This window comes from Lissotriton vulgaris, chromosome 6 (assembly GCF_964263255.1).
Source record: "Lissotriton vulgaris chromosome 6, aLisVul1.2, whole genome shotgun sequence".
Classification (NCBI taxonomy): Eukaryota; Metazoa; Chordata; class Amphibia; order Caudata; family Salamandridae; genus Lissotriton; species Lissotriton vulgaris.
In genome coordinates, this window is record NC_141694.1 from 1,170,838,032 (window position 1) to 1,170,854,886 (window position 16,855).

A 16,855-nucleotide genomic window follows, 5' to 3' on the forward strand; every position below is an offset into this window, starting at 1 on the left:
GAACATGTCAAGTGGATGTACAATTCCACATTTCACTCATTATTTGGTGTAGTTTCAAAGAAAGAAGGAACAGTGCTGCATAGCATCAAAAATCCCACCTGCAAGCCTTCTTTACAGCATATGTCAGTTAATTGAATACAGGTATTTTATAGCTATATTTGATTGCAAATGTGTGCTCTTAAAGGGTGTTACAAAACTGGGCACACTGAAGTTTTGTAGTCTTGGTTATTCAATAGTAATACTCAATGTTTCAGCCACAATTTTCTGAAAATTTAGGAACTTTGCATTGAAAATGTAAGTTGACTCATTTCACAAAGTCTATATTCCATTTCATTCTGAAATCCTGATGCTTTCAAAGGACAAAATACCCGAATAAAAGTGGTATTTGGAAAGGAGGGGGCGGCTATATTACTGACCAGACATCTGGTTGCAAAAAAAAAAAAAGTAATGGTGCACAATGATGAGACTGGAGCCTTTGTTTAATATGGTAAATTGTTGGTGTATAAGGGGAAAGAAATATAATTATATCTTTACTATAAATATGATTTAGGCCCCGATTATGAGTTTGGTGGTAAAAACCACCAAACTTGCAAATAGTGTAAACACCTCCTGGGGAGGAAATTAATTCCTATAGAACAAAAACAGCCAGAGCAATAGATAAAAGCCCCATGGCACACCCTGAAAGAACACTAATAACTCCTTCCTGTGTGGGAGTATACAGACATCCAAGCACCTTGAAACAAGACAATCAGAATCCACTGCTATCCTTTGATATCTCTCAGTCATTACTAGCATTAACCTGGTAGACTCTTTAATTAGGGAGCCAGGCAGAGAAAGGACCTATAAGCTTACTGGATCCTGAGCTGGAGGTCCTGGTTAAGGCGATGATATGACCCCATGACTGTCTTATGTGCCATCTCATGCTGAAGATGCCACCAAACATAACCAAAAGCATGCCTGAGGAAGGGGATAATGGACAAAATCAATACTGAATCAATATATCAACATGGTATATAGAGCATGAAAAACCGGTTCCAGTACGGGAGGAATACAACCTCCACTGCAGTCAGTTTTACTTATATCCTACTGATATGCTTTCACGTCTTATGTTTCTGATCTAGCAGAGCTCCTTGACTAAACTCCAATGGAAGCCTAAGGAACTGACAATCACACAATTCCTGATATTTATAAATCACTCATGGTTAATACACCGGATTCCTTCCCTTTTACAGAAATTATTGATTACGCAGCGTGGGTCCCCTTACCAATGTCGATGGGCAGGAAACCCTAGGATCTCTGCATGTACCCCCTATTACTTCACAATTCCATTCTGTACAGTTGAAGTATCTACACAGGGCGAATTACACATGGGACAGACTGTGGAAAATGTGAGTGACCACTTCACCGCTTTGTCTCCAGGATTCCTTCCAACAGGGGCATCTTTTATTCACCATTTTGAGTAATGGGAGAATAGCTACATTTTGAGAAGTTGTTCTCGAGTGCTTGGAAGAGGAACTGGGCTGGATTCTCCCTAGAGACCATGAACTCATCTTACTACACATCAAGACAGTGTTGACTGTAATAGATACAAAAGGTCCCTGCTCTTCCTCAGTTTGGCAGTAGCCAAGAGTAACATTGCTAGGGCTTGGAAAGGCACAGCCACTCCATCCCTGAAGGGTTGGAGGAGTGGGGTGGACCGTTGCATGGGTCTGGTGAGACCCATCTACATAGCCAAACAGTGTCCCTATAAACATGACGGGATCTGGCGTAATTGGGGTCAGTAACATAGGATATGGCTTAAACCTTGCAGCAGACGGCCAAGGACTCTGGCCAATAGAGGGTTTGCCTTTGAAGCTCATAAGGCCTCAGTTACTGTGTCAGTTGAGGGGGAGGGAGGCAATGGTTTGTAAATTATCCTACTGTGATTAGGCTGACCAAATGTGAGTTTATCAACATAAAATTATCTTAGCTCCTTATGCATTGGATTCTGGTGCTGAAAACCATCAGTTCTTATGGTTACTGGTTTCGAAAATGTCAATAAAATATCTAATTTTTAAAAAAAATGTTCCAAACCACTAAACTAAAGCATGGCAACGAGTGGTAATTATACTCACACAAAAAAGAAGTAAGGATTCATGAGTTCATAATTTTTACTGGTAGCAATATACAATAAAGTGTAGCAACAGCTCAATTACTTTGTAAAAACTGCCCTCTCCCACAAAGCATTGTGGCATGTTTCATCATAGGGCTGCTGCGACGCCTAAGCGCAGACCAACACTTGAGGCGAGCAATAGGGTGGGGGAGACAATACAAACAAGTAAAAAGGAAGAGAATACCCCCCCCAAAAAAAACGATCCAACTGAAAAGTGTAGATTATGAATCGTAAAACTAACTATGGAATATCCTAATAACAATTTTATTCCTGGATTCCCTTGTCAGGGATAAAAAGGTAATTCATATCCTAGGATGGTGGTGAAGTGAGTGTTTTATGCACCCTACACCCCTCCGTTCTGAATGAAGGTGGACATGTTTCTGCCGGAATCCGTATCTCTACCGGCTTTCATCAGCACTGTCGGATCCCTTTGCTAAATTCCTTTCCTGTCCCTAGTATATCAATGTACTAAAGGTTACTCCAGCTGTATTATGTGGTGTGGTCCAGTACACATACTCTTATTTGAGATCGAGTTCAGCCCTACTCTGTCGACCCTTGCTCTTATCCTGAATTACTGCACCATTTGAGGTAATTGATTGGTAGCTTGCTGCATGGTGGTGGCGAAGTGAGCTAACGAACGCTGATGGATTCAACCCAGATCTTTGACTGGGGGTGAGTTTCTAAAAAGCTTCAGCGCTCCGTCCATTATCTCCTTGTGTTTGCTTTGTTTACCCTACGTTTGCACGGTGGGCCTAGACATGGGTCCCTTGCTCACTTTGCCACTGGATACAAGCTAGCTTGGCTGATGAGGGGTGGTACCCCGAAATTGGTCCCAGGATGCTTGTTTCCAGTCCAGGGAAGACCTGGCTTTGCAGTTCAGGCTGGACTGTTCCCATGAGGAACAGGGTCATGACTGATTTGCATATGGCTGGGTCTGAACTGGGGTGGTGAGGTGAGCTAAAGAACGATGATTGATTCAAACCAGATCTGTGACTGGGAGTGACTGGGAGTGACTGGGAGTGAGTGTCTGAAAAGTTTTAGCGCTCCATCCATTATCTCCTTGTCTTTGCATAGTTTGCTGCAGCACAACAGGGATCTGGCAACATGATATAGTGGTCTAGCAGTGCTGCATCCATGTTGATGCACTGCAGAATGGATGTGTGAGCTCCTGCAATGACCCTTTGAGAGCTTCACCTATCCATGGCTGTTTATGCAGGTCTGGCTCAGTGTGCAGTTGTGCGGATAAAAAAAAAACTCAAACAGAGTATCGACTATTTTTTTAACATTACTATGTTGGTATTTTTTGGGGATTACTTCACAGCTTTTCTTTCATTCCCTACACTTTCTGGAATTTTTAACACCTCATTTTGATTTTCTATTGGATTTTAATGACCTCTAATACTTGTGATTGGGTGTTATTAACTGCATGTTATTTTTACATGTGGTAAATGACACATGCAGTAAATAGCACATGCATTAAATAATGCAAAAGCACTACAAACATATTTTGTAGCACATATTGCTGGTGATCAGACAATTCAATAAAGTTCAGCAATATTTAGTCTGGCATTCTGTAATCACCACTAGGCCTAACTCATAATCAGGGTCATAGAATTCATTTTTAACCAACATTGCACACAAAATGGCAAGACTCCCTCTTATGGATAAAAAAAACAACACAAAAGTTAAAACCAGCATTAACAAAGCCAGTCGGTCTGTATTTTGTAGAGGAGGACTGGCAAAGTTCAATACAAGCAATACAAAGTAAAACTGGTGAAAGTGTGGAAATACATTTAGTTCAGACACTAAGACGCAGGGCATTTTTCATAAGGGGCAGTGCTTGTGGTAGGTGACTGTACATAGAATGGAGGATGGGTGATAAGAGCCCCTTTGGTGCCTTTCTCTGTGATGGATCAGTGGTCCTAAGATGCAATACCTGGGTTTGTGTTCCTAGTTATCAGTACAGTATGGCATTCTACAGTCCCCAAGACGCAGTTCTACTAACGCTCTGGAACAGTGTAATGACTGTCGCTGTTATGCAGTGCAGTAAAGTGGGTTAATATCCTTATTATGCAGTGAAAGGACTTTAAATCTCCAGGATACCATGCAATTTGGTAGGTTTGAGTCCACAAGATGTAGTGTGGTTGGTAGGTGTCCCTAGAGGGCAGATTAATGTTACTAACATGCAGTGAATGTGGTGTTTTAGTGCCTTTAGGCTACAGAGTGGGATTATAGTTTGTCTCTGAATGAAGTGCAGTGTTGTGTTTTAGCATTCTTTGGGAGCAGTGGTTGACTAGTGTCTTTAAGAGGCATTGTAATTTGGTGGGTTAGTCTGATGTGTTGGTGCATCAGGAATGTAATGCATGTATTGAGTGTTCCTAGTACGCACTGACATGGGGCAGGTTACTGTTACTAGGGTGCAATGTGATAGGTCAATGTTCTTAAGTTACAGTGCAGTGTGCATGCAGCACAATGTGGTAGGTTTTTCTGGCCATGGTACAGTGTGGTGGGTTAGTGTGCAATGCAGTGTTTTGTGTTAGCACCCATAGGGTGGTGTGGTGAGTTAAGGTCCATATGGTGCCATGGAATGTGGTCGAGTAGTGTCATTAGGTTGTAGAGAACTGTGCTGTATAAGTGTCTCAAAGATTTCACGGAGTATGTGGGTATTGTGAACCGAGGAACCGGTTCTCGGTTTTAAAGTCCCAACGAATTAATGAAATGTGTCAGTGGCTCTCGGATTCAGTGGTCCTGTGGTAGGTTAGCGTTGCTACAATACCGTACCATGTGGTTGGCTAGGGTCTGTAGGGGTCAAATTGCAAATCACTCTATAGTGGTACATTTACACGATTTTTTCCTTTTTACCCTTAGGGTTCTAACTGTATTTGTGCTGGAGGGAATAGTATGTAGCCCTCCTCACTGCAAATTAGTGCTCTTTGGGTCACCTAATGTTGGAAAAGGAATGTTCTCGACATGCTGTACAGTCGTGCTTCCCTGTTCTTAATGCCCGCCTGTAAGTCTATGCCATGCTGGTTTGGGATTTTCACCCTAACTATTCGAGCATCTGTGCAGAGGTGTACGCTTTTCACTTGTCCGGGGCTTGCAGTGTGACCTGGATGGACATATCAAGTGTAACCTCATCGAACAGACAGTGGACTACTGTCTATGTCATGGCTTTAGAACATAGAGTTGTGGAGGCAGAGCCTAAGTTTTGTGAATCCAAAGCTATGATCCAAGTTTTTTTCTCTCTCACTGGAGTGGAGGTCTAGTGGTCGGCATCAATGCGTTTACCCAGATTATAGCATCCTTAGACTTCACACCCTGAAGTCTAAGGAGAGAGAGTATGTGTGTGGGACTGTCTCCTGCGTGGAGTGAAACCCGATTCATGATGGTCAGTGGGATCAATTTTGATTACTCTTGGGTTTCCCCCTTGCACAAGACAGAGGTGAAATTGTTTTCCAGGACAGTGGGAGTGTACAGCTTAAGTTCCTGAAGCTGGAGGGAGGAGATTTAGATATCAAGATAAGGGTAGGGAGGGGTAGGAGGGGAACTGTGCATTGCAACTGAAGATCGCAGAAACCCAGTCGAGGCTGTGATCTGAGTTGACTCGACATGAAGGGAGTGATGTATACGTGACTGATGTGCTAGAAGAAGGCATGCCCTCACCGCTGCCCACACCGGAGACCAGTGAGGGTCCTTCTGGCCCAACTGAGATTGGTCTATGCATGGCCTCACAGCCTTGAAACTGGCATGCGCAAAGCTTCACCAGAAGCATAAAATCGGCCTGGGCTGGATTGCACCCATCACAGGGCATCAACCCAGCTGTTTAGTGTGTGATCTAGACTGCTGGGAAGATCGAAGTCCCAACCTGCAAGACCGCCACTACAGCCAAAGGAAAACATAAAGCATCAATTTTGCTGGATGCATGTCTACTGCGCGGGTGCCCAGGGCCACAAATGAGGCCCAATCATATCTGCTGGTTAGTGTGATCTCGCAGAAGCTGAAGAGGTGAACAACTTGGACAAAGCCAGACAGCTACTAAGGATTGACGACTGTACTGCAGAAAGAGCAACCAAGCATTCCCCATTAAGAATAAAACCTGAATGGAAAGAGACTCAGTGCACTTTAGTATAAAGAGGGTAATCTAAACACACTATAATTTTGACTGGTGGGGCAGCTGGGGAATTGCCTAGACCAGCAGGGGGAAATGGAAAGTAGAAGGTAGATCTGTAGCCGACCTCAGCGCCCAGGACTCTAAATTGCATCTTACCAATATTGTGTGTGTAGTACTTAGTTCCTCTGTCCCTAAATTACTTACTTCTTGAAAAGTAAAGCAATAGGTTGGACAATCAGTTATTGCGCTAATGTTTCAATGTTGAGTGCAGAACTCAAGCAACCCCACACTCGAACGGGCCTTGAAAAAGAGACAAACAACATCAAACCCCATGCTTGAGGCCCTGGAGCCTCTGTTTTTCTTGCGATTCCCTAAACGGTCTCATATCCCATAAGAAGAACCCACAACTTGACCCCCTCTGCATTAGCCCTGGCGAATGACACCATATCCACTGGAACAGACGCTACAATATGCATAGCAATGGCAAATGAAAGGCAACGTAAGTGACGTTTCCTATGAGAATGAAACTGATGACCAGGTTTACGTTAGGAAGTTTGTATTACATTGTGATACTTACAGTAACGTTTTCTAAATTAAGAAACACATATCACAGCGACCTCTTTGTAGGTAAATGATGTGGTGGTGTGTGCGTGCATATCAATGTGCAGCTGAAGAGTTTTCGTTTTAGTTTTATTTTTACGCTAGGTGACCCCATCGTCCCACGTTTCCCACATTGTCTATGTGAGAAACTGACAAATTTTACCATGTGTTATGATGTTTCTATATTTCTCTCTAACCCCTCTTCTGGTTCTAGAATCGCGTCTGCATTGAATGTGTTGATACAGTTTCAACCCTAAGCAGGTCTGTACCTTTAATTATATTTCTGTCCAGATTGGCCAGAAGTCTGTAGCTGGACTTGTGAGTGTAAGATCCTTGGAAGTCGACTACTTGTAGGCAAATGATATAAGGGCATATGTATCAACCGAATTTTGATTCGCAAACACTGCGAATCGCAAAAAAGCAGCGTTTGCGACTCAAAATTCGGAAAACGGTATGTATGAGGATAATCTCAATGCAAATTTAAGGAATCTCAAAATTTGCGATACCTTAATTTTGCCTAAGCATTTAACCCCTTCGATGCTGGTGACAAAGCCAGCTCCTCATGGGCGTTACCTGCGCTGCGCGCATGACGAGCTGGCTTTGTCACGTAACGCGTATTTTTTTAATTTTCAGCGCGCAGCGGGAAAACCCGCTAGTGTGCATGCGGTTAAGGAATCGCAAAGTGCGATTTCTTAAATGCTATGCAGCAACCATTGAAGTCTTGCGATTTGTGAAGGTGCCATGTGGTGCACATACATGCCCTTAGGGCATGTATGTGCGCCATATGCGCACACATGTACATTTCAGGGGAGCATCAGGGTGTCCCTATGACACCCTTGAAATTATTCTCAATTTGCCATTCTCAAATTGCGAATCGCAAATTGAGAATAACTTCCCATTCATTCCTATGGGCCTCCTGGCCCATAGAAATGAATGGGAAAGTATTCCTTTTTTTTAAAACAAATTTTTATTGGGTTTTGTTACACATAACATACTGATTCAATTATGTTTTCTATGCTTCTCCAACATCCAATAGGGCCCCATAGTTACGTTCTCAGGCATTAGAGCAGGATGATAGTCAGACCATGTATGTGAGCCCTCCTACATATACACCCTAGTGTGCCTTCGCCCAGTAAACTAACAAAATATCCTATGTTCCCTCCCCCCTCCCCGAACCCTCATTATTGGTGGTTACGGTCAGTGTCCGTCAAAGCAGTGTGGGTGCACAGGAGCCACTGGGAAGTGCTCTATGTGATGTACCTGTCATGTCTTGGGGGAGTGCTCTGCTCAGACTGTTAGTCCGCCGCTTCGTCATGTGTATCATAATCGCGCAATGCTTGTACTAATGCGTCCCAAGCCTGAGCTGTTTCCAATGCTTTGCCATTACGTTGTCTCAGTGCAGTGTGAAATCTTAACATACTTTCGCCCTGAGTCCACTTAAGAAACTCGTTTCTCCATCTAGCGCCATTGGGTCCTGCCGCTGCCTTCCAGTGTCGCGTAATTTCTCGCTTTGCTAATATGAGCCCCATGCCTATAAACTTACTAGTGACCTTATTCTTGGGGGTATGAGGGAACCAGTGTAGGACACTCACAGCCATGTCAAATTCTAAGCCCCTTTCTGTGATTGTGTTCAAAGTGTCTCCCACCTCCTTCCAATACATCTCCAAGATCGGGCATGTCCACAACATATGGCCTAATTCTATGCCTAGTGTTGCACACCTAGGGTACGCTGCGGTATCTGCGTCAAAATACTTTTTGATCTTTCCCGGCGTCAGGTATGCGCGGTGGAGGACGTAGAAGTGCACTAGCTGGAATCTTGCATCGTGTGTGCTCTTCCAGGCCCTCCGCACTATCTGTGCCCACACTGTCTAAGGGATGTCCTTACCAATATCGGTTTCCCACTTTCCCTTCAGTGTCTCTAGGAGTGAGCCCTTCATTAATCAATCTGGAGTAGAGGCATGTGACTGCCTTGAAGGTTCCCGCGGCCATCATGGCATACTGGCAAGCCATTGTTGTTCTCGGCTCCGTCAGACCCTCTTTCCAATGCTTCTGTATCGCTTGTATCAGTGCCGCATGTAGCAGGAAGCCCCCCTAGGTAGGTTGAATCGTTCCAGAAGTATTGGATAGGGTATTTAGAACTACCTCTTCATATAAGTCCCCTACTACTTGGATACCCGCTTCCTCCCAATCATGTAGTTGTGACCAATCGCCACCATGCGGTAGTGCCGTCAGCATCCCCAATGAAATTTCGGGGGCATATGGATGTAACACACCCGCCCTACGCTGTAAGCGATTCCAGCAGAGTCTGATCGTTTTTTCTTCTTGTATTAGGTCTCTAAGAACTAATTTCTGTTGTAGTGCTATAAAGGAAAGAACATGGCGAGGAATACCTCGGCCCCTGGTATGTTCTGGGCCCCTGAATTCTCGAGCTACCTCTTGCGTGTAGACCTGCAGTTGAGCTGCCAAGTAATATAATTTCGAAATCAGGGACCGCCAGCCCCCTCTCCGTCTTAGGTCGCAGCAGTGTCGTTAATGCCACTCTCCGGCGACCCGATCCCCAGAGGAAGGACACAATCATGGACCTCAGAAGTCGGAAGGCAGCAGCAGGTACCCATACGGGCAGCGTCCTGAAGTAATAAAGGAGTCGTGGAAGAGCCACCATCTTCAGTAGCGCTATACGGCCCGCCATGGATAGTGAGAGGGTGGCCCAGAAGGACATGCTGCTCTTCAGGGCTCTTATTCCGCGGCCTATATTGCCTTCCAATAAATAGGCTGGCGTGTGGTAAATGTACACGCCCAGATATTTCAGGCAACTGGGCTCCCAGCGTACTGATCTGGTCGTGGATGGTTGGGTTTCCCCTTGGCGTACAGGGAATAAGCACGTCTTGGCCCAGTTCACTTTCAGGCCTGATATTTCGCCAAAGCTCGTTAGCAAGTTTTCAGCTCCCACCAGCGCCTCGTCGGCATCTTCGAGAAAGAGCAGGAGATCATCCGCGTATAGTGATATGTAGTGGCGCCCAATCCTACTTCGTAATCCTCTGTAGTGTTCTCCTGTCCGAATAGACATTGCTAGAGGTTCTACTGCCAGGGCGAACAGCAGAGGCGACAGCGAGCACCCCTGCCTTGTGCCCCTCTCTATTGGGTATTGCTGCGATATCAGCGTGCTCGTTTTCACTTAAGCTACCGCTGAGGTGTAAAGCACAGTCGTCCATCTCAGGTAATCCTCACCCACTCCGAAGCGTCTCAATACCGCGTAGAGGTATTCCCATCCGAGGCTGTCAAACGCCTTTTCTATGTCCACCGATAATATCATTGGGTGTCGAGCCTCAGGGTGGTCTCCTTCCAGCAATGGCAGCAAACAGCGTATGTTCGAGGTCGTATTTCGCGTTGGTATAAATCCAGCCTGGTCTTCATGCACCAGTGAGGTCATGTGTTCCAAGAGGCGAGACGCTAGGATGCTACTAAGTATTTTGTAATCAGTGGTTAGCATCGAGAGTGGTCTGTAGGATGCTATGTCTCCACTTTCCCTTCCTGGTTTCAGTAAGGATATTATCAGCGCTTCCCGCATGGAGTGTGGTAGTCGCCCCAATTGTTTTGCTTCTCTATAGACCTCCAGCAGTCTTGGCACCAAAAGGTCAACGTCCCCTGCCATAGAATTCAATGGGTAGCCCATCTAAGCACGGGGTTTTGTTATGTGCCATGTGCTTTATGGAGCGTCGTATTTCCCCTAGTTCTATATCTCTGCCCAATCCTCTTGCCTGGTCATGATCTAATTCTGGGAAGTAGAGCCCTTCGAGAAAGGCCTCCATGCCTGGAGTGCCTGCTGCCAATTTGCTCTTGTATAGGGATTCATAATATCTCGTGAAGCAATGCAAGATTTCAGTCTGGGTGTAGACCTCCTCGCCATCCGTTGTACGCATAGACACTATAGGTGTTCCCCTCTTCGTGGGGTTGGCAAGCCAAGCCAGTAAGGTCTCAGCCTTGTCGCCCTCTGCATGAGTCCTGGCCGTATACGCTTTATAATCGAAGCTACGCAAACGCTCTGTTTCTATCGCTACCGCTTCTTTAGCCTCGCTGACCCTTCCCTGTAGCTCGGGGTGACCAGGTCGTGCAAGTTCTGCATCGCGGAGTTTCTTATCCGCCTTATCCAGATCACGTAAGAGAACTTTTCGCACTCCTCCCTGTTGCCCTATGCAAAACCCTCTCAAGACTACCTTGAAGGCGTCCCACTCCTTCGCCCGTGCCTCAGTCGTGCCAGCATTGTCCTCAAAGTACTGTGTAATTCTTTCCTCTAACGCCTCTTGAAAAAGGGGTCCTCCAATGTCTCAGGGCGCAGCCTCCAAGTGGGGACGCTTGACGCGCTAGGGAACCACTGAAAAAGCAATTAACAAATGATTATGATCTGATACCGCCCTTGACAAGTATTCAGTTCTCGTGATCATTGGCACTAGGTCTGGGGAGCAAAGCATCGTGTCCAGTCGCACATGGAGCTCATGCATACCCGAGAAGTGGGAGTAATCTCGGGTGTGTGGGTGTTGTGCACGCCAGATGTCTATCAGGCCCCATCTCGCTTGCCATTCCATTCTACCCTTGGTGATGCGGTGTGTCGGGGAGTCAGTCAGACAGGGGTGCGACCTATCAAGTGAGACATCCAGTACTGAGTTATAGTCACCTCCCATTAGTAATGGTCCCACCAGAAAGTGAGCTAGGGATCCGGACAACCTCGCCAAAAAAGTCAACTGATCAACGTTGGGTGCATAGACACTACAGAAGGCTATGTCTTTACCCCGCAACCTTCCTGTTATTGCTACTAATCTACCCTCTGGGTCTACAAGTTGTTTGGTTAATTGAAATGGGACCCCAGCTCTGATCCAGATTAAAGCGCCTCTAGCAAACGCCGAGTAAGTAGTATTAAATACTTGTCCCCTCCACCTGCGCTGCAATGCTATCCCTTTGGTCTGTGTCAAATGTGTTTCCTGAAGCATTGCAACTTGCACTCCTCTACGCACTAAGTAGGCATGAATTTTGTGTCGCCGTGTCATGGTGTGGAGCCACCGCACATTCCAGGTTATACATCTCAAGTTAGTCAGATCATCCATTGTCCCACAATGCCCTGTGCATTCCACCATACCCACATCTTGGTCTCCCTAAGCGTGGGAAAACGTCAGCATCGATGATGAGCCCTCCCCCCAACATCCCGAAATAAACCAACACCCCCCCCCAGAACAGGACCTAGCAACCTCCATCTAGTTCCCGTCCAAACATTCCCAATTAACAACATTTGACTAACCCAACAGAAGTCACTGTGGGTATGCCTTAAGGGCAGTACGGGAGGGTTGGTCGCCAACGGGGAGCCGCTCAAGCACTAAGCTCCTTATTAAGCGATCGAGCCCCAGTTAGTGGAACATCTCAAAGACCAAGCGCCTCCCAATCCTAATCAAACAGTCCCTCCCACAATATATGGTGAGTCATCTGCTACAGTCCATATTTGGAACTCATACAGCTCACCGGGTACTTCTAGTCTTCATCTATCATTTCCTCCGCCGTCGCCGGAGTAACCACTGGTAAAGGCATACTGTCAGTTTCAGAACACTCAGTGTCCGATTGTTCACCTCCCTTTACAGATTCCTCGTCTTCATGCGATGGCGAATCTTGTGTTCCGGATAGGGCAGTCACCACCTCCAGGACCCCCAGCCGCTCCGCCGCCGTCTCTGACTGCGATGGCCCTCTCAGACCACTCCTCCTGTTTCGGATCCGCCGCGATTTTCATTGCAGCAACCCTTCGGCGCCCATCCTGGGCCGGTGATCAAGGACGTCTTTTCCGGATTTGTACAGTTCTAGCCAGGCGCAGGCATCGTCAGGAGTGTCAAAGAACCTGGTGGTATCATCCACAATTACTCGCAGCCGATCCGGAAAGAGCAAGGAGTACTGTAGGCCCTCAGCTCTCAGTTCTCTTTTGACCGCCAGGAAAGAGGTCCGCCGTCGTTGTGTCTCATATGTGTAATCCAGAAAGATAGTGATTTTACTGTTCTCCACCTGAAAAGGACTGTTCAGTCGTGCATTCTGGAGCAGCAAATCCCTGTCCCGATAGTGTAACAGTCGGGCGACCACCGGGCGTGGGGGTCGGCCCTGCTGCGGCGACTTGGCCGGGACTCTATGAGCCCGCTCCAGTGTGTAGAGAGGGGAGAGACCCTCTGGTGCCACCGCTGTCCGGAGCCATTCTTCAAGGTAGCGTACCATGTCCTTCCCTTCCACTTTCTCCGGTAAGCCAACTATCCTGATGTTGTTCCGGCGATTACGCCCTTCTGCCTCCTCTGCCCGTCTCTCCAGCGCATCTATGCGGTCCAGCATGTTGGTCATAGTGGCTGTGAGGTCTTTTTGCGCCGGCTCTAGAGTGTGAATCGTGTCCTCCACCAGCTTAACTCTGTCTGTCAATTTTCCATGGTTGGCCCGCAGTAGCCCCAGGCCGGTGGCCACCTGTGCAATGTCCTGCTGAAGCGCCGCGCGGGAGTCCGCTATTACTGACAAAATGTTGTCCAACTGAAGTTGTAATTGAGGGTCTCACGACTGTCCGGAGTCGGTGTGGTCCCCCTTGTCCGGTGCTTCGGTATCCGACGTGGGTTGAGCACCGCTTTTGGTCCCCTTGGGTTTTCCCATGCTGAAGGTAGGGAAGCTCAATCCGGAAGCAGGGGGCTCCGTATAGCTAGCCGCTCTCGAGTCCGTATCCCAGGAGCCTGTTGAGCTGTGGTCCAGACGCTTGGGGCGTAGGGTCCCTAGCAGCAACGCTGCTATATGAATCCAGCAGGAGCCGACGACGTTGCAGTGATGTGGGTGCCAACTGCGGGAGTTCGGGGTAGGATAAAACGCGCTCCAACAGTGTGGCTAGGTGTCAGCTGCAGGCCCTCCCCGGCGGTATGTAATGATCAGGCCTATACCATCCATGAGTACCTTCACCGGCCAGCCAGCAGCGCAGTGCCTGCCCAGGGACGGTCCCCCACCGGGCTAGTCGACGTGTGCCCTTCAGTTGTGTTGCAGTAGTCTAACGACTTCCGTAGTAAGCTCCGGGAGGGCCACCCTCTACAGCAACGCTGCGCACGCTCGCCTCTGAGGTCCATAGGAGTAGGCCATATCTCAAGGGCCTATGGCCAGAGGGGGAAGGAATGAGCCGTGTGCTTCCAGTAATACCAAAAGGCAGCATCAGACGGCCTTCAGCAACAGAGTTCCTGCAGAGTGGTCGTTGCGTGGTTTCTCTCCGCTCGCACGCGAGATTGGGGCCGTGCTAGTGCATTCGCCAATACCTCAGGCCACCGTGTAACACCCACAGGGATCTCCAAGATTGGCCTCATCTGCCCATGGTCGGTGTCCGGGTAGTACCAGGAGCTGTCTCGCGGGGTCCCGCCACCCGTCTTCCCATTGTGCCGCCGTGGGGCCTCACTACTTTGTCCCACCTCCAATCTTCGGAGCGCCTCACCACAACCTCCGATCTCCCCTTAGTAGTCTCAGCTATTGCCCTTAGACAATGATGTCCGTCCCCCTGCCGCAAGTCTGGGGGTAGATTTAATGGAAGCGCTGTCTCACCTCCGGGTCCCAGATCGCCTCCGACCGAGGGCGCCCTCCAGCGCCTCCCCGGAACGCCCAGCTCGCGGGCCTCGCAGTTCAAAACAATTCTGTTGAGTCAGTCCCTCCAAGACGGCGGAAATTAAGCGCAGGGAGCCGCAGGGGTCCGGGGGAGCCACACGTCCGCATTTCAACCGGATTGTAGTGCCACCACCTCCCTCGATTCGGGGATGCTTAGCGTCTCTCTTTCGCTCCGCAGCGGCCCTTGGGGGAGGGGGAGGCCAACGTCCACATTCGCCAATAAGGTAAGCGGGGCTCAATCCCGCAGGACGTAACCCCCACTCCGCCCTCAGCCCCGTAGAGACCGTGGATCGGCAGGGCCCCCCGCAGCTCCGGGCATCCAGGGATTCAGCCCGTCTCCGTAGCCGCCATTTTAGGTGCGCCCTCAGTCGGGATACTCCGGGCAGCTCGCCGGTGATTTTCAGCGTTGTTGGCAGTTTTGATACAGCGCTCTGTAGGTCCGCCGCAGGGGAGACCCTTCTCCCGTTGTATTAGGCGGACTGGGGGTCAGTAAAGTCAATAAAGCAGGATTTATGAGGGCTCGATCGCGGAGCCCAACGCTCAGGCGGCTTCCCCCATCGGCGCTCAAGCCACGCCCCCCATGGGAAAGTATTCCTTAATTGCGATGTCGCAATTTGCTAATCGCAATTAAGGAATATATAGAAATCACTAAAGAATTACGATTTCTTTACATACATCCCTTTTTGCAATTCTCAAATAGTGATTTCTAAAGAATCGCTATTTGAGAATCGCAAATGAGGATGTTGATACATATGGCCCATAGCCTGTTGTTTTTGGGCCCGTTTGGCAATGCTTTGGTACATTAGTGGACTCGACCCTTTGTTGTTTTATACAGGTGATCTGAAATCAGCTTTCCTGGTTGAAGGTTTTTTTAAAAGGCGCCGTCTTAAGCATTCTAGTCTTGAATATGTGATTTTTTGGGGATTTGGAGTGCCTGTTGACACACCGTTTGTTGGACGATCTGGGCAAATTTGCTAGCTCATAATACTCTCAACAGGACAAATTAAGGACCACCTTCCGTAAATGGACGAGTCTCTTAGCCCCAGATGCTCTTGTGTTGGTTCAAATGGCCATTGAATTTCTGAAGCAAATAAATCCACCACAATTCATGCATTTGACATTTGATAGTTCACAGTGAATTTTTTGTTATTGTTCACTGTCAGATCACTGTAATCGTAAATCACTTTCTTTCTCTATGCAACCTTCAACCTACATGTATGCATCCCACCTATACACCCACACTCTTCTAATCATTCACCCTAAATATTCACACTTATCCACCTATACACTCATCTGTTTCCCTTCCATTCATGTTCATCCACCCCTCCGCCCCTAGGTATCATACATCAACCCCCATGCTCCCATTATCCGCCTTCTTTCAAGCTATATAGCAATCACCCGCAACCAAGCACACATTCATCAAGCCACAACAAATCTGTTATCCACCCAGGGCTCGAGTCGGGGGAACCACGTGGGTGGACGGCGTCCCCCCACTTATTATACTGGGTGGACGCCGTCCCCCCTGCCCAAAAGCTACACTTTCAATTATGGTGCAATAGGAAATGTGATTGCTTAGGCTACCATGCTAATTATATCCAGCCGATCCTGGGCCGTGGGCATGACTGTAGTCCTACAGGCATCCTGCTTGTACAAGTATTCCCCTTAGCAGCTGCACTCCATCTTCTTGGAGCACAGCTCTCCCAAGACAGGGACTTCCTTCTTGGCCTTCGTGAAGTCCAGACACAGCAGATGCACGAAGCAGCAGGAGGACAGAAGCCATGTTCGGAGCACCAGGCTAACCTGGGCCATGACTGGGTGTCCGTCTTCTGTGTCAATGCCTAGTAACTGATGTGTGGCGCGCTCTGTAATGAGAGGTGACTACCTTCCGTGACGTCACTTCCTGTCGTGACGTCACTTCCCGTTACACCACTTAACTTTGAGCGTCCCCCACTTCTTTTTTTAGGACTTGTGCCCTGCATCCACCTACATTTAAATCTATCGAGCTCTGCACTTAAAGCCATCTATATCAACACCCACCAACCCTTGTGTTCACCCAAAAGTAAATAAGCATCAATTTATCCTCATATACAACCAGAGACACCTATCGACACATGCATCCAACTTACAGCCACCTGCGTTTACATGTACCTATATGTGTGCCGTCTGTCCTCATATGTATCACCATGTGTAGTGTGGTTGTGTATGTTCACCAGGTTCTTTTGTGTGCATAACTGTGTCTCTATTTGTGTTTTCTGTTTGTACCTCCAAACATTTAATGCAACCTCCGACTAATATAACAAAAACATTTACACCTAAAACAAACCAGACCTTGGGGCTGTGTCAATACTTATTTT

General features: G+C 47.7%; 1 protein-coding gene across 1 annotated transcript in view; it reads right to left on the reverse strand.

The window, feature by feature from the left end:
- Positions 1-16,855, reverse strand: part of LOC147708593 (uncharacterized) — a 198,357-nt gene that overhangs the window by 54,331 nt on the left and 127,171 nt on the right. The window lies entirely within an intron of this gene.